Genomic DNA, 24,685 nt, shown 5'->3' with positions numbered 1-24,685 from the left:
ACTCTTGGTTAATCTCATACAAACTTATGAAACTGAAGAACAGACCTGTATATCTGACTGAGTACAATTGGACGGATGATGATCATCGTGGGGAAAATACTAAAACATCTGGTTCTGACCACTCCCTAACACAAAAATCTGTAAGCAGTTTTAATGCAGTAGTAATACCAGCATTAGCTAATTTTAAGATTAAACAACAAAAAGCAGCAGCTTTCCTACAAAATGACAGCAGTCCCAAACCTGTAGTCAGTAAAGCAAAAAGAGTAAGTTCTGGGCTACATGAACCCAGAGAAGACAGTAAAATCCCTGAAAGAAAAGGTGAGACTGTCAGCAGACATGTTTAGGCAAAGATTGGCGTGGGATCATTACCCAATCAGATTACATAGCACTAGTACTAATATTTATGTATATCCATATCTGTAGCTCTCTCTCTCTCTCTCTCTCTCTCTCTCTCTCTCTCTCTCTCTCTCTCTCTCTCTCTCTCTATATATATATATATATATATATATATATATATACATACACACACACACACACACACACACACACACAAACACACGTGTGTGTGTCTGTGTGTGCATATAATTAAATAAGAGACTCTCACATGCATACACACACACACACACACACACACACACACACACACACACACACACACACACACACACACACAAACACACATTTAGTAAGGTACAGTACTTCAGTAAGTGATAGAAAGCCTACCTAAGATACACCTTCCATAGGCATGACAGCAGACCAGGGATGGAATTCAAAAAATTGCCATGAGTAATGATCCTGTTTTACCCTCCCATTCTAACTATTTCCATTTCAGGAACATCATCATGGTGATCTGTTTCTGTGGCCGCTTTCAAATGCTAATGATGCATTCCAAGTGAGTGGCTTATGCTAATTAGCCACATGCTTTCTCCACAGAAATGCTTGTGATAAGGCATTCACGCAGTCAAGTGAATAACTCATCTGAGTAAATTTCCTTAGCTGCCCATGTTAATGAACACAGAACAAAGTTCACATTCACTCATTAATTCCAATGCATATGTGTGTGTGTGTGTGTGTGTGTGTGTGTGTGTGTGTGTGTGTGTGTGTGTGTGTGTGTGTGTGTGTGTGTGTATGGTGTATGAGCTGTCATGCTCCAATACTTCCCTAGCCTAATGAGCAAATCCTACAATATTGGGGCTATAATAGACACAAAGGATAATTTTGGTATTATACCCTAACAGCACTTAAGAGCTAATAAAATAAGTTTTGAATCCTAAAATGTGTGGTAGGGTGAGCACTAGACACCAGATATACTGTTTTTATCATGCCCTAAGGCCACTTAAAAAGGTAATAGAATTCCAGTTTTGTACAGTAAAAGATGTTGGATGAGGGAAGCATTGGACATTATGGATACTTTTTATATCATCCTTTAAATGCACTTAAAAAGCTAATAGAAGAAGTTTTGCAGAACAAAGGATGTGTGTGTGTGTGGGGGGGCTGTCATTGGACAACAGAGATCCTCTTTATATTGTGTCCTACTGACACTTAAAAAGATTCAGACTTTGAACCCCTCAAACAGCCCTTTAGCAGAGCTGTATTCCTTTGCAACCTATGCAGATATTAGGAAGACACACACATACTGTACATAGAAAGTGGCCCATATAACTGATTTAATAGTCCTGTTAAGGTTAATTCATATTGTTTTTTTAAATTATAGACAAGTCATTGAATAGGAGTTTAAGTCTTCTTGATGGAAAATTTTGAAAAAATAGACAAAATATCCTAGTTTACATCCCAAGACAGTAGAATTGTTTGAGGGCTCTCTCTGTGGTAGCAAATCAAATGTTCAGATGAGCAATCTGTGATATTTGCATCAACCATAGGTGCCCCACAAAGTTTTTTTCTTAGGCCTTCCTACTAATTTTATCTCTGCGTAAATCCCATGTCAGAACATAGTGATTTGCTCAAAGTAATACAATATGCTGACAATACAACCTATCCAAAAAGCAGGAGAATTACTGGTGAAGCATGCTTTAAAGGGTCTATATTAGAACATTGAAGTTTCAGAACTTCGAATGTTCTAATATTGACCCCTAGTAACCGAAAACTGAAAATAGTGAAGTTACAGAAAACCAAATTCTTTCCTAGGGTTGTTCGTTCCTGTCGCTTTGCTATTTTCAGTGCTGTGGTGGAAAGTTACCGGTCGGGTTCAGGTAAGTGTGCAATTGTGCGGACATGAGAATTAGTGCGGGTGGGTTCAGGTAAGTGTGCAATTGTGTGGACATGAGGGTTAGTGCAGGTTAGATGAGTTAGGGTTAGGGAGCGGTTGAGGTGTGTGTGTGATAGTGACGGACCTTAGGGTTAGGTTTTGGGTTAAGGTAAGTGGGTAGATAGTGGTGGATGTACAGTTTAGTGTAGGGTTAGGTGAAAGATTTTAGGTGTATGTGTGTGGATTGCTATTTGTTTGGTGTGTTTGTGTTGCGTGTATTTGTTTTGGAACAGCAAATTTTTTCCCTAGGAAAAAATTCGCTGTTCTGAATTTTTGATGTCATCAGTTTTCGGTTACTAGGGGTCAATATTAGAACATTTGAAGTTCTGAAACTTCGATGTTCTAATATAGACCCACTTAAAACCCATAACTGCTATAATTTCCTATGGCTGTATTCCTTTCATTTATTTATTTTTATTCCTTTGTCAGAAAGAGATCTCTAATTTAATTATTTTTGATGTAAGTGGAGCTTTTCCCCCCGGGCCTCCGCTGAAAATGGTCCTCATACAGTCTGACCTTCCTGGTTAATAAAAATAAAATAAAATAAATAAATAAAATAAATAATTACTTGTGCTGCAGCATTTCACCTTTGGTGCCTGCTGAAAATCAGTCAAAACCAATCTGGTAAACAAAACATTAATAACTAACTGAATCAGTAAGTAATTCAATATTTTGTACATATGTCTACTCATTATAGGTTTTGTGGAGAAAGTTTTGCATCATTTGACTGTCTATAAGTCTACTTCACTTTTTCTTATTTCTTTCCTCTTTATTGCCATATTCAAAAATGTATATCTATCTACCTATCTATATGTATATGTATATGTATATGTATATGTATATCTATATCTATATCTATATCTATCTATATCTATCTATCAATCTCCGTATGTACGTATATGGATCTACTTGATATGATGGAAATGTCATTAGACTGACATTCATAATACTGAGACAAGAAAACCAAAGTTTCATATGAGTGAAACCTTACTATACTGTCATTCAGAAGACTGAACATTTCAAATGCCGACTTTGTCAGCTGAGCGGAACAGGAAATCCGCTCATTTCTACATTGTGGTGCAATCTTGGAGGTGTTATATCTAATTTTCAGGGAGGATGGGAGTGCACAACCCCCCTGCAAAAATGTATACATAAAAAATAAATAATTTTGTATATGGAATTTAGGTATCTGCCATGAATATTCATGTCGGTGCTGTAGATACTGTCATGACTATTCCATGGGATTTTCTTTGTGTAGTACGTGGATTTAAAGTTATAGTGAACTATTTATATGGCATGTGTTCTTATTTTCATCATTGTATTGCATAGCAGGTAAGTTTGTGTTTTACAACTTCACCCTATGATCTTCACACAATGAGTCTAAGAATATGAAATGGTAATATATATATATTTTTATATATATATATATATATATATATATCTACACCTCTCTCTCTCTCGCTCTCTCTCTCTCTATATATATATATATATATATATAAATAGAGAGAGAGAAATAGATATAAATATACATATAGATATAGAGATACAAAATTTCTCTTCTCTCATGCATTGTCCTTAACTATTTTTATGAATTGTCAAACTAATCACAGCTTATATAATTTTTAGCAAGTAGTATTCTTTTTTGAAGATGTCATCACATTTTGCAATTCATTTTGTGTGTATTAGTTGTTCTTAATTTTACTGTTGAGGTGATGTTTCATCAGATGTGCTTTTAGTGTTATTTTTTTTTTCTTTTCTCTGAGGCCATCTTCTGTTTTTTTACAATATTACTTGCCTTTTTGTTGTTTTCCCATTAGTATTATTTTTGTACTTTGTTGCATTTTCCCATTTCTTTTGATTTTCTTTTGTTTTGCTGTGGTCCATTTTAGGTATTTATTTGATTTTATTATAATTGCTCTTGAATTGTTTGGGCTTTTCCATATATTGAATGTATTTGCCATTTGCTCTACTATTGTTTGGTCATCATTGTTTCTTGAATTTATTCTATTGCACCTTTGGCTACTATTTTTTCTTTGCCCATAGCTCTAGTGATTGCGCTTAACACTAACAGTTTTTGTCACTATACAGTGTTTTGTAGTGTGTCATGTTGCAGTTATCATTTTTGTAGTTTCATATATTGTTCTTCATTTCTTGAAATGTATAAGCTCCTAAGGATAATTTTCACCATTTTGAAATGCTTTTCCTAACAGCACTAGATGGAGATTGACATTTGACATTTTTGTGATATTTTAATCTTTTCTCCATTTTTGGTACTACTTTATAACTTATTTCTGTTTTTTTTTCCTATTACATTATGAGTTTTGATATTTTGAGTATTTCCTTTTTCAGTTGCTTCATTCTATTTTTGCATTCTGACAGAAGCAAATATATGTTTAGTATTCCTGGTAACTGTATTAAATGAGGGCCGAAGAGTATTATTTTCTGTTAGACTTGTTTTTCGTTTTTGTCCATTTCTATAATCTTTTATTTTAAATGATTTCTGTGCTTTTATTGATTCTTTCTTGTTATATTATATTTAGGATTTATGAATCCTAGTTCTTTGTGATACTTTATTCTACCAAGAATTAGTATAGCATGCTCTAAATGCCACCACAGATCCAATGACACTTTCCAAGCAGCTGGTGTAATAAGCAAAAATTTAATGATATAAAAACTTAAAAACTGGTATAGCAATGAGATTTAGCCCTTTCATCCACCACAAACGTGGACTTCTTCAGAATGCCATACTATTAGTTTACCTCCTTAAAATAACCTTTCACAAGGTGCACCTTTGGGAATGAACCAATGGGAGGTTACAGGCGGTTCACATTATTTAAAGGTGCATGTAACATTTTAAACAGTTCTAAACCCACATTTATAACAAAATCTATTGTCACAATAACCTTTCACTATACATATTGTTAATAAATATCATTTCATACATTACAAAATTATTTTATGCTTGTGAAGGATGATTACTATGTACATGTTCTTATATTCATTTATATAACTTGCTCATACAAGATTCATATTCTTGCAAGTAGTACTGGTCTTATAGGTATATGGTCATTAAGCCCAGGGAGGGTAGTAGCATTAAGAAGTAGTTGCCATTTCACCGCTTTTTCAGCAAGTACCATCTTGATGCCCCCCCCCCCCGGATTAGATCTCACCTGTTCCAATATACCAAACCTAAAATTTTTGCAATCCCTACTACTATCTAGGTGTCTATATAGAGCATTATTCTTTTCTTTCCGACCAATGGTATACAAATGGTCATATATTCTATTTTTTAGACATGTGTCCATCTTTCCGACATAGAAACCTCAGCATTCTAAACATTTAGCTAAATATATGACATGTTTGGTATTGCAATTCCCATATTTAAATATTACTTTCATCCTGTTAAGATCCTCAAGGACAAAACTGTCAACTTATAATATCGCATGCCATTTCACCTCTTGGTCAGCTCAGTGGTCTTATATCTGACATTACAGGTTATGTAACGAGTGAATGGGGCAAAAGATACCGACCTATTTTAGGATTGGATAGTTTTCAGGTGAAGTCTATGCGAAACAATGAAGGGAACAACAAGTATAATCAACTATGTATTTTAGAATATAATCAATGCATTCAGTACGTAAAAACATATAATGACATCTAATTGGAGCATTTTATAATCAGAGGATGGGTTGGTCGACATGTTAGGAGACACCCACATTAACTTTGTTAATTTTATATTGTTGAACATCATGGATTCCTTGGACGAGATTCCTTCTATGCTGTCACCAGTAAGAAGGGATGAAATGCAGCGGTTGCAGTCGGAGGTTACAATCATCAAAGGAGAGGTGTCCAGGCTCATTGAGCTGCTTATTCACCAAGAACGCCATGAAGAGGGAGGAGCAAACCCTCTGACTTCAGCAAGTTCAGCGGCAGGAAGTGATAACCAGATGGAGATACCCAATGGGCAAGGAGAGGCTCAAAAACCAATTAAACTAAATGACACACGGGCCTGTTACAGAATCGTAAATTCCATTGAGAACAACAAGAGCAACGATAAGGAAACTAAGTGTAATTTTTCTCTATTTAACAAATCTGAGGATGAGTATCAGCATGATGAGGCCAAACCTAAATGGGTTATGCCTACCAGGACATATTCAGTGGCTGCTTCCAGTAAAGGTACTGTTCATCATAACAACAATGTTGGCAGCAGGTGTGAGTTAACTGACAACAAAACAAGGGGATTGGGTGACCTTAATTTGGACAAGTTTTTTAACAGGAATTGCAATTTTAATTTAAATTATGGTAGCATGCGTTCTGACAGGGGTAATGCAGATGCCACTAATAATGGGACTTTAAAAGACATGATTTATTCCTTGGGCAAAAAATTAGAAATAATTAAAGGTTTAAAAATGGACAATGTGTATTTAAACAAACATTTGGAACTTAACATTGTTTCTGTAGGGTTGAGGTTTTTAAGGCGCTGATGGGAATTGCAATAACAGATATTGTGAAAAATGAATTTAATGCTTTATTTGACAATTTCAGTTTTGCATATATGAAGTTAATTATCAAATACAATGATGAAAGGTTGTGTTATCTAATTGATGAAGTAGAAAAGTTGAATTCTTTGATTACTAATGATTTACTATTTGCACAGTGGGACAAATTATATAACAAACAGTTTGATATAGTGGAGGATAAATCTGAAAAGATTTATTGAAGGAAATGTAAGAAAATGAAGAGAGATCTTGAACAATACAAGAAGGGGGTTGTGTATCCTTGGAAGACAAGAGGGGAAGAAAGGCCTGCTACACCATCAGAGGACCATCAAGGAAGGGTAATCCAGCAAGGTAACCAACAACCAAATTTTTATCACAAGCATGTTCAAAATTTTCGGGGGGGGGGGCAGGGGAACCACCTGCCAGGGACGTGGAGATATGGCAGAGTGGAGGAACAGGAGTGGGACAGGAAGAATTGGTACGGGGTCAACAGAGGTGGAAAAAGAGGCAATATGAATGGTAAACATTGGGACTGAAGTGTTTAATCTCGAACAAAGTAGTTTACAGTCTGAACAACTTTAACATATTTAACTACAAAAAAATTCAATCAGAAGGAGAACACTTCAGTATTTTATCCAAAGGAATGAAATTTGTGCCTAGAACAAGGTTTAATATAGTTGACAACCTGATTGAATTTAAATTATACCTAAGAAAATTAAATTTAGCCATCCATTTTAATGACCATATTGGTAGTTCTGTTACAGGTACACTCAGGAAGAAAAGTGTATTTATTCTACCTATGCACCATACTATAGCCACCTATGAGAAGGCTGTGACCAGGGAATTATATAAGCTACAACAGAGGACTAATCAGGATAGGTATACGTATAATCAATCGGTTAAAGAAAATGATGTTTTGAAACAGCTAAGATCAGACCAAGGGATTAGAGTTATGAAACCCAACAAGGGGGAAGGGGTAGTAATATACGATTCTATGGAATACACCAACAAAATGTATGGAATATTACATGAGTCAGGGAATTATGAAACTGTCTCTATGAATGAAATAAATATAGCTTATAGGCGTATAGATTTATACTTGGAAGAATTTCACCTAGACAGTAGAATTACCACTGACACATTTAATTTTTTGAGGGTAATCTCCCTGGTTATAGCCACAATAGTGGGTATACCCAAAGTACATAAAAATTTGTTGGACCCGCCCTTCTGAACAATAGTTTCTGGCAGCAAATCTAAAACATTTCCTATAGGAGTAGCTATAGATCATTGGTTAAAACACATTTTTGTAAAAGTACCTCATATTATAAGAGATTCCTGGAATTTTCTCAGTAGATTGAAATCCAGTTTATGGAAAAGGGAACTAGCATTTCTTACTATTAATATAACTGACCTTTTTTCATGCATCCCGAAGGAAGAAGGTCTAGAGATGTTTACCAACAGTATCAGGAAATATTCTGGGAGTGAATGGGACAGGGTCCAACTCATAGTTGAGTGCATGTCCATTGTATTAGAAAATGACTTCATCTATTTTGTGGGGGAGTATTACAGGCAGACCAAGGGTGTAGCAGTGGGGGCAGCTTGTGCCCCCATATTTGCTAACTTGGTACTGCTTGATTGGGAAGAACAATAAGTTTTTAACAGTGAGTACTACAAGTATGTTAAATGTTATACCAGATTTCAGGATGACATTTTTATTTTGTGGGATGGACCCCTCAACCAGATAACTAAGTTTGTACAATATTTAAACAGCACTAGCAGTTTTCTTCAGTTTACTCACAATAGTAACCAAGCAGGAATTGCTTATTTAGATACTTTAGTTTCACATACACCTACAGGATTCAACTCTCAAATCCATAGGAAGGAGACATTTAGTAAATCTTATTTGGAATATTCAAGTAATCATCCCAGAAATCAGATGAGGAATATACTGAAAGGGCAATGCATCAGGGCTGTCAGGATGACCTCCCTGTATGAAGAAATGGTTCAAGAAAAGGAATTCATTGGAATTTTATTTAGGGAAAGAGGATACCCCAATGGTCTTATATCTGACACTACAGGTTATGTAATGAGTGAATGGGGCAAAAGATACCAACCTATTTTAGGATTGGATAGATTTCAGGTGAACTCTATGAAAAACAATGAGGGGGACAACAAGTACAATCGGGCATGTGTTTTAGAATATAATCTATACGTTCAGTACGTAAAAAATATAATGACATCTAATTGGAGCATTTTAAAATCAGAGGATGGGTTGGTTTTCATGTTAAGAGAGACACCCATATTTGTATACAAAACAGTACCAAATTTAAAAAATAAGCTTGAACATCCCTTGACCACTGAAAGGTGGGTTAAAAAGGAAATATATACCACAAAATGTGGAAGATGCAAGCAGTGTCATGCGATATTAGAAGTTGACAGTTTGGTCCTTGAGGATCTTAACAGGACGAAAGTAATATTTAAATATGGGAATTGCAATGCCAAACATGTCGTATATTTAGCTAAATGTTTAGAATGTCGAGGTTTCTATGTCGGAAAGATGGACAGATGCCTAAAAAATAGAATATATGACCATTTGTATACCATCGGTCGGAAAAAAAGAATAATGCTCTATATAGACACCTAGATAGTAGTAGGGATTGCAAAAATTTTAGGTTTGGTATATTGGAACAGGTGAGATCTAATCCGGGGGGGGTGGGGGTGGGCATCAAGATGGTACTTGCTGAAAAAGCAGTGAAATGGCAACTACTTCTTAATGCTACTACCCCCCCAGGGCTTAATGACCATATACCTATAAGACCAGTACTACTTGCAAGAATATGAATCTTGTATGAACAGTTATATAAATGAATATAAGAACATGTACATAGTAATCATCCATCACAAGCATAAAATAATTTTGTAATGTATGAAATGATATTTATTCACAATATGTATAGTGAAAGGTTATTGTGACAATAGATTTTTTTATAAATGTGGGTTTAGAACTGTATAAAATGTTACATGTACCTTTAAATAATGTGAACCGCCTTTAATCTCCCATTGGTTCATTCCCAAAGGTGCACTTTGTGAAAGGTTATTTTAAGGAGGTAAACTAATAGTATGGCATTCTGAAGAAGTCCACATTTGTGGTGGATGAAAGTGCTAAATCTCATTGCTATACCAGATTTTAAGTTTTATATCATTAAATTGTTGCTTATTACACCAGCTGCTTGGAAAGTGTCATTGGATCTGTGGTGGCATTTAGAGTGTGCTATACTAATTCTTGGTTGTTTTTTTGGATTGGTGTGCATAGCCGCTCTTACTTTGTTAATTTGATACTTCATTCTGTTTTCATATTCTGTCACTTCTAAATGTGTGTTTGATTTAAGCACTTCTAGTAACTGCAGCAGTTGAAGTTTGAAGTACACAATTTTTCTGTGAGAAATTTTTTCATTTTAATCTATTGTTTTCCTTATTTTTATTGTCTTTTACTTTACCTTTTGACTATGTTTTTATTGGGCCCCTATGAGATGATCAAGGTTTCACAAACTCAAAATTCACATGATTTAGAACACATTTCTGAAAACTTAAAGCTTTTGAGTGGAGATGATCACGGTACAGGAAGGATCGGGAAATGTATCCTTTTCCTCACTGTATTTTGTTCTCAGAATTGATATATATATATATATATATATATATATATATATATATATATATATATATATATAAAATTTGCTTGAAAAAGAATAAAAATTATACATTTTTGTGTTTTTGTATTTTTTTTGAAGTTTGAGAAAACTCAATCTTTCGACATAGATCCACTTTTATCAACTCTTTCCTTTTATATTACATTTTTTTAGTATTTATGAGACTTTCCTGTTTATATTGATTCCTTATGGTTGTATGCTCTGTCAAACAAAATGTGTGGGTGGTTTACTACTACCAAGTTATGTGCACTGTACTGTGTTAAGACACTGCAGTCTCTTGTAACGTATTTGTATAAAGTAATTTTTGTATATGCTTTAAAATGTTGTGAACATGAGATAATGTTAGGTTTTATTTTTGTAATTTGTCATTTTTTTAATTTTTCCAAATGTTTTTGGTTACTAATACTGTGATAGGAATAGACACCATTCCTGAGCCAGGGAACAATTACATTCACAAAATGTGTATTGATTCAATCTTTGATGGAATGAAGCATGCTCTTCTCAGCACCCATGATCCTTCCATTGTCCTATAGAGGTGCATGTATTGGTAACATTTTTAAGTATGTTTAAAATTATTTTTTATTATTATATGTTATTATCTTTGTTTCTACCAAGGCATCTAAATTCCATATTGTTCTACTTTGTGCTGAATATCTTGCTATTTTATGATTTTATGTCTCTCTGTATGCAGTACAATAATCTATAGATTTAGTTATTTCAGTGGCTAATCCTGTTTTCATCCATTTTTCTTTGACTTTCTGCTTTCATTCTTTTTTCTTTGACTTCTACATCTGGGTGTCTTGCTGCTACATTCTTAACTGTTAGATGATCTCATGTGATAAAAATGTCTTCATTTTCCCTAAATCTTTATGACTCTTGTTTCCAGTGTTTCTCAGCTATCTACTGTAGTGTTTGCACAAACAAAAATGTAACTTTCTTACCACATTTTAGTGATTCTTAGTATACTGACCCTCAGCCATGAGTATACTGCAACTGGTAATAAGATGTGTGATTATTTCTAGTTCTGTACTAAAAAATAGTCTCTCTAAACCAACATGAATTCATTTCACTTGAGCTGCCATTGTTAAACGGTCATCTTTGGGTTTAAATTCACATTTCCTTAGCCATTCATGCTTTAAATCTAGATCAACATGTGATTGTTCTAGGAGCTCTCCATATTTTCTACTATAAGTGTAGTCTTTCCAGCTTTCTTTTTTTTCCCTTTCTTTTGGTAATGCTCTTTGTATTTTTTCATCAGTTTTTGTCACTTTTTGACTGTCAAGTAATTTTTGGCTGTTTCTGCTTTGATTTGAATTCCTGTACCTATCCAAAATGTTTCTGTTAATCTGAGCAAAGATGACATCCTAGAATTTCTTTCTGTATTGCTTAGAGCTTTCACTATGTCCATTTCTGATGATGATGACAGTAAATAAGTATGCATTCCCAAGATTAAAGGCATATATGTATATATCTATCTATATCTAATCTATATCTATCTATCTATATGTATATACATGTGTGTGTGTGTGTGTGTGTGTGTGTGTGTGTGTGTGTGTGTGTGTGTATGTATGTATATATATATATATATATATATCTATATACACATATATATATATATATATATATATATATATATATATATATATATGGGTGCCCTACACATAACAAAAATGTCACTTACCCGGCTTTCACATGATTGAGCCGAGAACACCGAAAAGACAAAACACCAACACTCAGAATACTGACAGGAAACCAATAGAAAGTAACTGCTCAGGCAGCATGTCGACCTTTGCCTCTTACCTCCACAGTAGTGTGATCTTAGAGTTGGAATATTTAATTAGGGTGGTATGGGGGAGCAGCCCCGCACATACAGTTGTGTAAGGGGCAAAGGCCCCCACATGGTTGTGTTGTCTTTGTTTCCTTTTTATTTTTCTTGTCGAGTAGGCCAACAGGTTACTTTCCGTTAGTTCCCCATCAGTGTTCCGAGCGGTCAGTGTTTTGTCCTGTCAGTGTTTTCATCTCTTTCATGTGAAAGTTGGATAAGTGACATTTTAGGTATATGTAGGAGACTCGTATGTGTATATATATATATATATATATATATATATATATATATATGCGTGTGTCTTTATCATTAGACCAAAATTATACTCTGCTGAAGTTTAAATGATCGAGACAAAGCTGCCGAAAACCCACTTTAAGGAAATTGCAAACTATCAAAAGTAAAAAAACCGAACCATCAACAATATATATTAAACACATTTCCTAATACACTATACACTTTTAAATTTAAACTCAAAAGTTTACCTTTCTTGACATTTTTGAAGGGGGGTAAGCCCCCCTGCACTCCCTGCAAATTATATATACCAAATAAGAGACCGCATTACAGTGCGGAAAAGAGTTAACACTGCAGCTGTTCTTCTGCAGGGTATTGGAAGTGATGTTTCACATCTGGAGTTCAGTCAACAAAGGTAAGTTTTTCAGTTTAAATTTAAAAATGTATTGGGTATTGGGGAAGCTGTTTAATTTCCAATGTTGATTCTTCAGTGTTTTGATGTTCAATGGTTTGCAGTTTCAGTAAAGTGTGTTTTTGGCAGATTTGTATCGATCATTTAAATTTTGACATAGTGAAATTTTGCTCTACAGAAGTAGACCAATATATATATATATATATATATATATATATATATATATATATATATATATATATAGACATAGTCAATTTCAATGTGGCCCTAACCTTTTCCAGACTGAGAGATATTTAGTTTTTGCCAATAACTGTTTTTATACACCATTTGGTAAGCATGAAGAATTTTTTTGCTTTCTCTTCCAACTGATTCAATGCTTTTAGAACTGGTCATTCATACCAAAGCCTTAAATTAGCAAGCTTATTTATAGCTTGAACTTTGCTCCTAGATGTCAAAGCAATTTTCAATATAAGCTTTATTCTTCAAAAAACACTCCTTCCTAAGATTTTTTTTTCTCATTTGTTCACACTTTATTGTCTCACCATGTAGTTGTAGATATGTATATACTCAATCTGATTTATGTTCTTTTATATCATTATTCATCTCCTGAGCTGATAGTTTTCTTCACTAAAAATGTTGCCCTTGTGCATTCATCAAAGCCAAATGGCATTCTTGTATTTTCTGAGAAAATTTTAACAATGTGTAGTTGTGCTTTCAGCTACTTATCTGTTGATGTATACAGTTTTCAAACATCCACAAAGAACAGATAGTATATCATTTGACAGGTACAGATCGGCAGACACTGGCTCCTTGTACATGCCACAGATGATAGGTTACCCCTGATAACTATATACCTATGGAGACTTTCTTTGTTAGTGGTGATCTGATGAAGCACTTTTGGCTCGAATTATATTGTAAGTATTGTTGTTAGCAGTTCCCTTCCAAAATTTGCTATTTAATGGCAATAAATTCTAGTCAAAATATTTGTAAACTTCTAAATCTCTATATTCTTTATTTTGTAATTCCATATCAATAGACAGCATTTGTGTCATTTAGGCCACTTCATGGCTTGTCTGCTCTGTTAAGATATGCTCACAAGTGTAACACTAGCAAGAGGAAGCATACCTATTTTTAACTCAGGATGCTTCCTTTCCATGGTTTTATAATTTGGAATCACATACAAATATATATATATATATATATATATATATATATATATATATATATATATATATATTTTTTTTTTTTCCTGAAATGAACTGTTATTAATAATAATAAATATGCATTTGTAGATTTTCCAGTTACTCATCTAATTCAGTTTTAGTTGTCAGCGAGCTAGTATCTGTCTCCCCATATCTCCCCAGCTTTCACTTTATCACTCCTCCTTGAGTCCGTCTTCTGTTTTACAACTATCAGTTTCAAGTATGAAATGACAGATTGGTGTTCTTTTATAACATTGTTAGCTACATTATCTTCTATCCCCCCATACCCACATGTTTAACTTTGCTAATGCTTTTTTGGATTCTGGCTTTCTTAATGAAGTTTTTTAGAAGTGTAATTTAAAGTTTTAGATTTGTATGAGGCACGCTACACCAGAGAAAAGACAAGAAATAGAACATGCCACCTTTCTGAACTGATTTGTTAAAATGTCCAGATATAAAGGGTAATATCGACAATTGGTTCACACTTGCTTACACGCACCAAACTGTAATTGCTAGAAGTATAAAGCTAACTAGATGTCTAGTAACAAGGGTTTTAACTGTAGAAAAGTTTATCTTGTGACAGGAATTTACTCAGTGTTTGCAATGGAATAAAAAATTCTTTCAGTCTGTTCAAACAACAAAACAATACAGTTTTTGAATGAGTATTACAATACCAAGGATAAGTAGACTTACACATAAAAACAAACTTGCTTGTTATCACCTGATTTATTAGTTGATGTACTATTCTGGGAATAAAGGCTTTAGCTGCCTTGCGGATCTGTTGTCTTTGATTCCCATGCAAGCTTTTCTTTCACTTAGCTTGTTCTCAATCTCAGGTTAAAATCACTGCACTTATTTACATCACAGTTTCATTAAGGAATATAGTAAGTTATGGAGACACAGTCCTGATGTGCAAATAATTAATTGACTGTGCATCTCCATAAAGGACAGTTATAATTAATAACTATTATCATAAAAATATGCCCGTACCATGAGTATTCATTACTGGCAAAACTCAGTCTTCTTTGATCAGTTGATCAGTTGTGCTTTCGATTACTATCCCTGGAATGTATTGGCAGATCATTCATTTCCCTGTACATGAGAAAATAAATAAAAAAATGAATAAAAATACATAGACACACACACACACACACACACACACACACACACACACACACACACACACACACTTTTTCTCTTTCATCTTTTTAATATCCTTCATAACTTTAGCTTTATTTATGTTCCTATCTGGCACACCGTCATTGATTTTTAGCATTTATATTACATTATTCACTGATGAAAAGAGCAAATGCTCTTTCATTGAACCGATAATGTCAAAAGTCTTAAACAGTGAAGACACGGAGCAGCAGATTGTTTCCCCACAAAAAAAAAACAAAAAACTTAAAACACACCCCCTTCCCCACTTAAATATACCAACTCCGAGATCCCACCATAGTGGAGGAAATGGCAAAGTCCCAAAGACATGGCCCACCATTTATTTTCCCTGGGAAAAAAAAAACGATGTTCCGTGTCTTCACTGTTTAGGTCTTTCGACATTATCGGTTCAATGAAAGAGCATTCACTCTATGAAATTATGTTCTCAAACTTTTCAACAAAATATATTCATAGAATGCAAATGCTTACACAATAGTATTGCATTCCAAGAACTTGAATATTTCAAATACCATGCAGTCATTTCTCTTCCTTTATTCCTAATGACCATTATATTCAAATGTCATTCAACCATTTCTCTTCTTTTACTCGTCCTGACCATTTTGCATGTCAATTGTCTCATGCCACCCTAATGTAATACTTAGTAAGAGCTAGATATGAATAAACATTCCACAGTTAATGCATAAGTGGAAGAATATTACTTGCAAAGAAAAGTATTTAAATGCATTTTTGCCTCATTTTCACATATAGTGAAATTTAACACTGCAGTCATGAATCATCCTTCTCCACCCAGACTCGATCCAGTGCCTGGCTTACAGGCAACATTTATGCCTGTACCATTATCCAGTGATAACAATTATGCTAGGCAGCCTCACGATCACCATCATTGACTCCACAGTCTTCAATTTTATCTCCTAATAGTTGACTTTCAAAGCTTGATACAGTGCATAATTTTTACATTCAGGGAAGCTGCTGACAGAGTCACCCCTGCAAAACATGCAAACATAATAAATAGTCCGAGGGATTCAATAAACTTGTGAAGTCTTAGTGCAAAGCTGACAGGGAGTTTATGTATTAGCATAATGAGCAGCAGTGCTATTTGCATATGCATGCAGTGCATCATGCTTACATGGATACAAGCATGGCTTCACCACCAGCAACAGGGTTGCTAGCCAGGAAATTGTGGAAAGCAGGATGAATACCTTCACACATACATATATGTTTACCTATGGGAAATGTTATCCTGCGTGATTAATGGGCAGCCAGAATGACTACCAGAGTTTAATTTAAGGCAATGAATACAGTTTTAACACATTATAGGAAAGTGTAGTCAGTGCTGTGTGCAGTAAAAACATGTTTTATGCATACTGAAGTAAAGATTTGGTGGTGATAATCAAGGGTACATAGACTACATTATAAATACTCTATTCTGAGAAAGTTTGTATATCTAAAAGGGCCACACACATGAATGGTAGGAATGAAGAAAGGGGAAGAGGACAAGTGAAATGTGGTCATTTACACCAGATAAGGGCATGTCAATGTAAGTACACCAGAAAGACAAGACAGTTGTAGCATGGACATTAATCACATAAGTGCATAATACAGTACGTATGGTTGTTTATACCTCCTGTGGGTGTATAGTCATATCATCACACGGATATTGTATACTATATGACTTACACACAAGGTCACGTATCAATAGAGATGATTGCTTGTGATATAAACACCCTGACATGATCACTGGAGAGGATATTCATCAAAGACTATATACAACAGGTGGCATGTACATATATGTGCATATTGTGAAGATGTGCAAAATGAGTTGCTGTAATATGAATGGAATCTCAGCATAGGTTTCAACCAATCAGGACACATAGCAGCAATCTCATGGACAACAGTAGGCAGAAGCGTGCACAATTATGGACAATATCAGAATAATATCACCATTAATCTGTGTCATTGACATAAAATATGTGATTGTGACTTATTATACATGCTGTGCATGAACACATGAGTAAAACTTCATGATTATTCAGTAATCTATAAGGGTAATCAAGCACACCGTCCTCAAAAATTACAGTTCTAAGAGGTATTAAGAGGGCAGTGTTACACCTGTAGTTTACATTATCAGCAATGCAGGCTACTTGAGAGGTTTGTATAACATATATATGCCATAATCCACACTTTCAAGAGTGAAACCCATGGTATCAATATTGTCAACGAGTTGTGTATTCACTGGATGCATCATAGGAACAGGTATCACACATGCTTCTTGCATAATACCTTGAAGGGAGCCCTGTACTGTCAACTCCTAATGTTTATACATCACAAAGAATACTTAGATATGGCCATTAAGATGCTTGGGAGCTCACTGCGGAAAAAGTGATGGTGTTGAATAAATCATCCTTGGAAGACATGTGGTGAGATACGTGCAAAAGTGTGCATTCCACTCGGTTATTGGTGTGATGAGGGCTGAGAACAATGGGACTATAATGTCCTTTGATGTCGATTGCCTGCCCATGCGCAGGAGTTGCGATACATACAAGGACTTTGTCATCACTGTGGTCACATGCTGTTGGATGTTCTGCTTTCTATCTACCTGAGTACCCAGGTCACTTTCCACTGGGTCTGCTCCTAGTGGTGTACTGTCTATATTGTAATTAGCTGGTGTATTTGCTTTCAAAAAGGAACTAATCATGATTTTTGTTCATCTCCATGGCTCTGAAAACAATCCTTTGTGTGTGACAATACTTTCTGCATTATACCAATACCATTCTTGGATTCAAATTGTCCACAATTTGCAGTCGTCCACAAAGCTGGGTTAGACAAAGGAAGTATAAGGTTGTCTTGAGTTCTGAGACTTAAATAGTGAACAAGACAAGGCATAGCATAGAATCCTGAGGTACGCACCTAGTCACTTGACACTAGCTAGACGTGACTTCACATACTTTGACATAATGTGTCTTGTATGTGATTCATTTGTCTACCCACTTGGTGACATTGGTGTTTATGCCTAATTAAGACAGTTTCTCTGTAATACCTGAATGTAGATTTGTGTCAAATACCTTGGCCAGGTCAGGTTATGCAGGATGATAGTCTTTTCCTCATGCATACCCTTTGTGACCTTCTTGAAGATGTCAAACAAGTGCAACAGGCATGATGTAGCCTTAACAAATCAAACATGGATTTGGTACACAGTTGGGAGATTGTCTGTGTCCTTTTTGATAAAGTCCATGATGACTCATTGGTCTGCCTCACAGATGAGGAGAGTCAGGAGTATGGGTCTATAAGTCCCTGCATCCGGTGATGCCCCCCATCCAGATGGATGACTATTGCTGTACATCCCTCTGCAAGAACATACACTGTCTGGAGGCTATGTTTAAGTAGGGATCCAACTGTGTCTGCTAGGTCAGGTTTTAAGTCATGCTATAGGCAATTTGGACTGTTGTCAGGGCCTATGTATTCTGTTTTATTATCTGGAGGGGAACGCATAGATGAGCTGCTCTCCTGAGAAGATAAACTGAGTAATGTTGGAATGTATACTTTGGCTGATAGTCAGTGACAACAGGGGAGTGAATTGTGGAGCAAACTGTCAGCTAGTAGAGTGTCTGTTTTCACTGGCTGAGTATGGCTGTTGGCATCCACAAACAGCTCTATGCTTAATTGTGTATTCCCCTTAACATTTCACACTTTTTTTTAAATAAATGATTTGTGATAATACCTCCAAATACAAATTTGGCTATGCATCACATGCCACACAGTAGTACTGTTCACTCAGTCAAATGTCAAACAACTGTAGCAATGTCACATGATTACATCACTTGCACAACATATGCCTATATGTGTTTCATGGGAAAGCTGTGTTTGAGCAGCCTGACAAGGACACATTACAAATGAGTGGATTGTGGCTCATGCAGAACATTTACTGACACAAATGCTGATAGTCACACAATGGTACTGCTGACCATCTCAATAATCTTTGTGAACAGAAACACAACAGCACACACAATGAATCCACAAGGCTGCAATTGAATGAAAACATATTTTTGTGTATTTAACAACATTACAACATATGAATTAAACAAGACTTATGTGCCCATATAATCAGCATAAATTTATACTGATATATGTCACAGGACATTTAATGATGGCAGGTATACACATGCACACCTGTGACATACTGCCAGGGTCTATGTGATGGTTGAATGAGAACTGCTGTTAATGTTGATATACTCCACTACAAAAATACATGCCTTAATAAGCCAATATACAATGTATCATCCCATATCAACAGTTCTCAGGAGGCATATTACTACAGCTGTTATAGAAGGAACATGTAATGAAATGGCAGCAGCGGCCATCAATATATTACCTAACATCACAGATTGTAATACTGTCTTGTAGGCCAACAGTACATACACATCCTCAATACAGCACGTTTAATACAGCAACATTAACATGTGAAATGTTCATACAGTCATAGGTCATTACTATGCTAATTTCCACCATCACATAAAATTCTAGACATTATTATAACATTTAAAGCAAACTTCCTGTATCTATATGATGGATGATAAAAAGGCTATGTGCATATATGTGTATTTGATTGCATTACATAGTGCCTCTCTCCATATGTGGCATGTGCAACACCCCATGACAGATTTAACAATCACACATCCAGTGGTCTAGAGATTGCAGAGGCTCATAGAAGGACTCTGCTTCATGATGTGTGTATGCATCTTTGACATGAGGACATCCTCCACTCCTCTGCTGGATGGATGTCATGTGGCCAGAAGGAAGAAGGTAATGTTGGATGCATGGGGCTATGCTAAAGCATCCCCTAAATGGTATTGAAATTATTGGATTTGGACATTACACCAGAGTTGGTATAGAAGCTGAATTCCATACAATGTAACAGTAGCACCACCACACATTTCTGACTTTAACACTGTCTCATTACATTTTATAGGGTATGAATGCATCACTGGATACAGAGAAGAACATAATGGGATGAGGGTCTGACATGGATGTGGAGCCACATCTCAGTGTAAAATTTTCTCAAAAAATCATTTGAGTGGATACGCACTCAAGCTGCCTGCTGTCAGATGTGAACCCCTAACTACCTAGTTGCAGAAGCTGGATATCACAGTTTGACTTGAATAATATCAGAGTGCACTTTATATAGGATGACATAATCAATGTATGTTATAAAAAGTTGTTCTGAGGAGTGTCTGACATAGCTGTGGACTCACATGCCATTCTGAAATTGTCACCATACTGATTTTTTAATGAACACACACACATACACACACACACACACACACACACACACACACACACACACACACACACACACACACACACACACACACACACACACACACACACACACACATATCAGATGACTGCAGTGATTGAGACTCAAATGCCTGCCTATCTACAGTACCCAGTACTTAATGCAAGTACCATAGCACAAATCTGGCTTTTAAAGTGTCAAACAGCACTTTATAGCTCATGACATCAGCAAAGTAATTTGTGAGAAGATGGTAGTAGGAGTATTTCATATGCTGTTCTAAAATGGTTTCTCATATGTAAATTAACTGAACACAAACACACACACACACTCACAAGTTGACCACAGTGAGACTAGACCCCCTTGCCTAACTATCTACAGAGCACAGTACTTTACATAAGTGCCACAGCATGATTGCAGCTTTTATAGTGTCAGATATTGTATAGCTGATGGTATCAGCAGTGTATGTTTATAAGTAGAAGACAATAGTAGTAGTAGAAGTGTCTCACATGCTGTGAATTAACTGAATATAAACACAAAGATTCACAAGTTGACCACAGTGAGACTATAAACCCTCTATAACTATTTACAGGACACAGTACTTAATGCAAGTTCTATAGCACAAGTTTTGCTTTTATTGTGTCAGACAACACTTTATAGTTGGTGACATCATGGGTGCATGTTTGTGAAAAGATGATGGGAGGCCTGCATGAAATGGATATGTAGGCAGGTCAAAATGTTTGCTCTGCATGGAACTGGATTGCTGACAGCAGGATACAGACTCATGCAGTTCTGACTATGCATGCACAAGTTGATTGCAGTGAGATTAGAACCCCTACCTAACTAGTTCTACCAGCTAGAGAACTCAGTGCTTTATAAGCACCACAATACAAGTCTGATGTTTACACTGCTGCTGGACAATTTATAGTGGATGATATCATCACTGAATATTTGTGAGAAGATGTCAGGAGGACTATATGAAAAGTCTATTTAGGAATGTACAGCTGTCAAGATATTAGTTCTGCATTGAACTGGAATGATGATATTAGGATACAGACTGATGTCTGTCTGTGTATATACACTTACACATATATAGAGGCACACATAATGTAGCTGCTGTGGTAATTTATCCCACATGTACATATTTTTCCCATCCATAGAACACAGTAGCTATCACTGCACGATCCCTGAAGTATGTTTTTGCCTTGTCATAGTGGTCTTTATAGAAGATGCCATCATCATTACATTATGTAGGTAACATATACTGTTATGAGAGTGATGTGCAAAGGGTAGATTTTGTATTTCCTGTTGTGTTTCCAACATGCAGGTATACTTCAAAAGACAACTTCTCAAACTAGATGCAAAAAGCTGTCAGGAATACATGTAGCAGAACTGAGATATATGTAGCTGATTCTCAGCATGTTGTATACATAACACAGTTGTTGTCACATACAGACACACACACACATATTTAGTGAATAGCATGGATGCAACGGTATATGCACGTGTTCATATTTGTGAAAAATTGATCTCCGCATTAATACTTGTATAAGACAAACACTGTGCATTGTTTCTCCCTTTTTAATTTGTTCAAGACGTTTTTGGTTTCTCATACCATGACAGGAATGGACCGCATTCCTACGTCAAAGTATAATTATAAAACCCAAAGACTGCTGCAAAAACAGGTTAATGCCTCTCTTCAACGATAAATCCAATAAAATCAATCAAGGTGTATGCTGAAAGTGAGGCAATGGTGGTTCCTAGTACATCCAAACAACGACAGATCAGTCCATATAAAAACAATTTTATTATATTATAAAAGACAGATAAGCACTTTTACTACATGAGCTTCATCAGATCTATGGCAAAAACACTGAGAACCAGGGTATAAGAACAGTATTAATTAATTAATCAACCTATTTAATGAGAGGTCTAATCAAGCCTTAAAGCAACACTGATATTGCCATGCGTATAAAAATGAATTCTCACACAAACAAATATATAAATAAATAAATATGGACTACATAAATTCATATGTAAAAACATAATTAATCAAACATATCTATAAATACAAATACTTATATATTAAAATCAAAAATACACATGAAAATATACACAATAATATTTCAATTCATTTTATATTCCTACGCTGCTTCAATCTGGGTTTTATTGAAGCTCGTTCATTAAGACCTGATCCAGAATCAGCTCTCAATAAAATTATCCATTCACATTCCCTACTCTCAGTGTAGTTCACAACATCACCTCCCCTCTTATTTGGTGTTATGACTTCTAAAACCTTAAATGAGAAAGTATGTCCTTCTCCAAACAAAGTAACATGTTTGGCTAAGGCATTGCTTTGTGTGCCTTTCCTAATGTGGTATATATGCTCTCTCATTCTATCACGCAAAGGGCGGTTGGTTTTCCCAATGTAGAAAGAGCTGCATGAACTGTAGACAGCCAAATATACCACATGAGGTGTCATACAATTAGCCTCAATGGTTGTATTAAAAATTACATGTGTGTCTGGATGCAAGAAGCTAATGCTTTCATCTATATAGGAACAGAAATTGCAATGCCTACAGGGCCTAGTATGTCCAGTGCCCCCTAGCTCTTCTATCAAATTTGGGATAACAGAGCAGTTTCTTTAAATTGTTATTCCTGTAGATGAAATTAGGTTCATTCCCCACTATCTCTCTTATTTCTTCATCAACATGTAAAACACCCCAATATTTACCAATGATCTCCTTAACCTTCCAATAATCTGATGAAAAATAAGTAGTAAACTTAACATCCGAGTGGGTACTATATTCCCTCACATCTTGATCATGTCAAATATTGATTAACCTCTCCACCACCATATCCGCTATGCATCAATCTATCTCTGAGGTCATTTAACTCAACATTAAAGCACTCTTTCATAGGGTTCAGCCTAGAATCAATATTTAAGGGAAGCTTGCGATCTCCATACGACTTCAGCCTCACCATATTTTGGACCTAGATGTTTCCAACAAGATGTGAGGGAATATAGTAAATATTGGGGTGTCTTACATGTTGATGAAGAAATAAGAGAAATAGTGGGGGATGAACCTCGTTTCATCTACAGGAATAATAACAATTTAAAGAAACTGCTCTGTTATCCCAAATTTGATAGAAGAGCTAGGGGCACTGGACATACTAGGCCCTGTAAGCATTGCAATTTCTGTTCCTATATAGATGAAAGCATTAGCTTCTTGCATCCAGACACACATGTAATTTTTAATACAACCATTGAGGCTAATTGCATGACACCTCATGTGGTATATTTGGCTATCTGCAGTTCATGCAGCTCTTTCTACGTTGGGAAAACCAACCGCCATTTGCGTGATAGAATGAGAGAGCATATATACCACATTAGGAAAGGCACACAAAGCAATGCCTTAGCCAAACATGTTACTTTGTTTGGAGAAGGACATACTTTCTCATTTAAGGTTTTAGAAGTCATAACACCAAATAAGAGGGGAGGTGATGTTGTGAACTACACTGAGAGTAGGAAATGTGAATGGATAATTTTATTGAGAGCTGATTCTGGATCAGGTCTTAATGAACAGGCTTCAATAAAACCCAGATTGAAGCAGCGTAAAAATATAAAATGAATTGAAATATTATTATGTATATTTTCATGTGTATTTTTGATTTTAATATATAAGTATTTGTATTTATAGATATGTCTGATTAATTATGTTTTTACATATGAATTTATGTAGTCCATATTTATTTATTTATATATTTGTTTGTGTGAGAATTCATTTTTATATGCATGACAATATCAGTGTTGCTTTAAGGCTTGATTAGACCTCTCATTAGACAGACTGATTAATCAATTAATACTGTTCTTATACCCTGGTTCTCAGTGTTTTTGTCATAGATCTGATGAAGCTCATGTAGTGAAAGTGCTTATCTGTCTTTTATAATATAATAAAATTGTTTTTATAGGGACTGATCTGTCGTTGTTTGGATGTACTAGGAACCACCATTGCCTCAGTTTTAGCATAAACTTTGATTGAAAGTATAATTATAGTTCATGAAATTAGTATTATT

Source organism: Protopterus annectens, chromosome 2.part0 (genome assembly GCF_019279795.1).
Source record: "Protopterus annectens isolate FY-2018-M chromosome 2.part0, PAN1.0, whole genome shotgun sequence".
Classification (NCBI taxonomy): domain Eukaryota; kingdom Metazoa; phylum Chordata; order Ceratodontiformes; family Protopteridae; genus Protopterus; species Protopterus annectens.
This window is presented reverse-complemented; position numbering follows the sequence as displayed.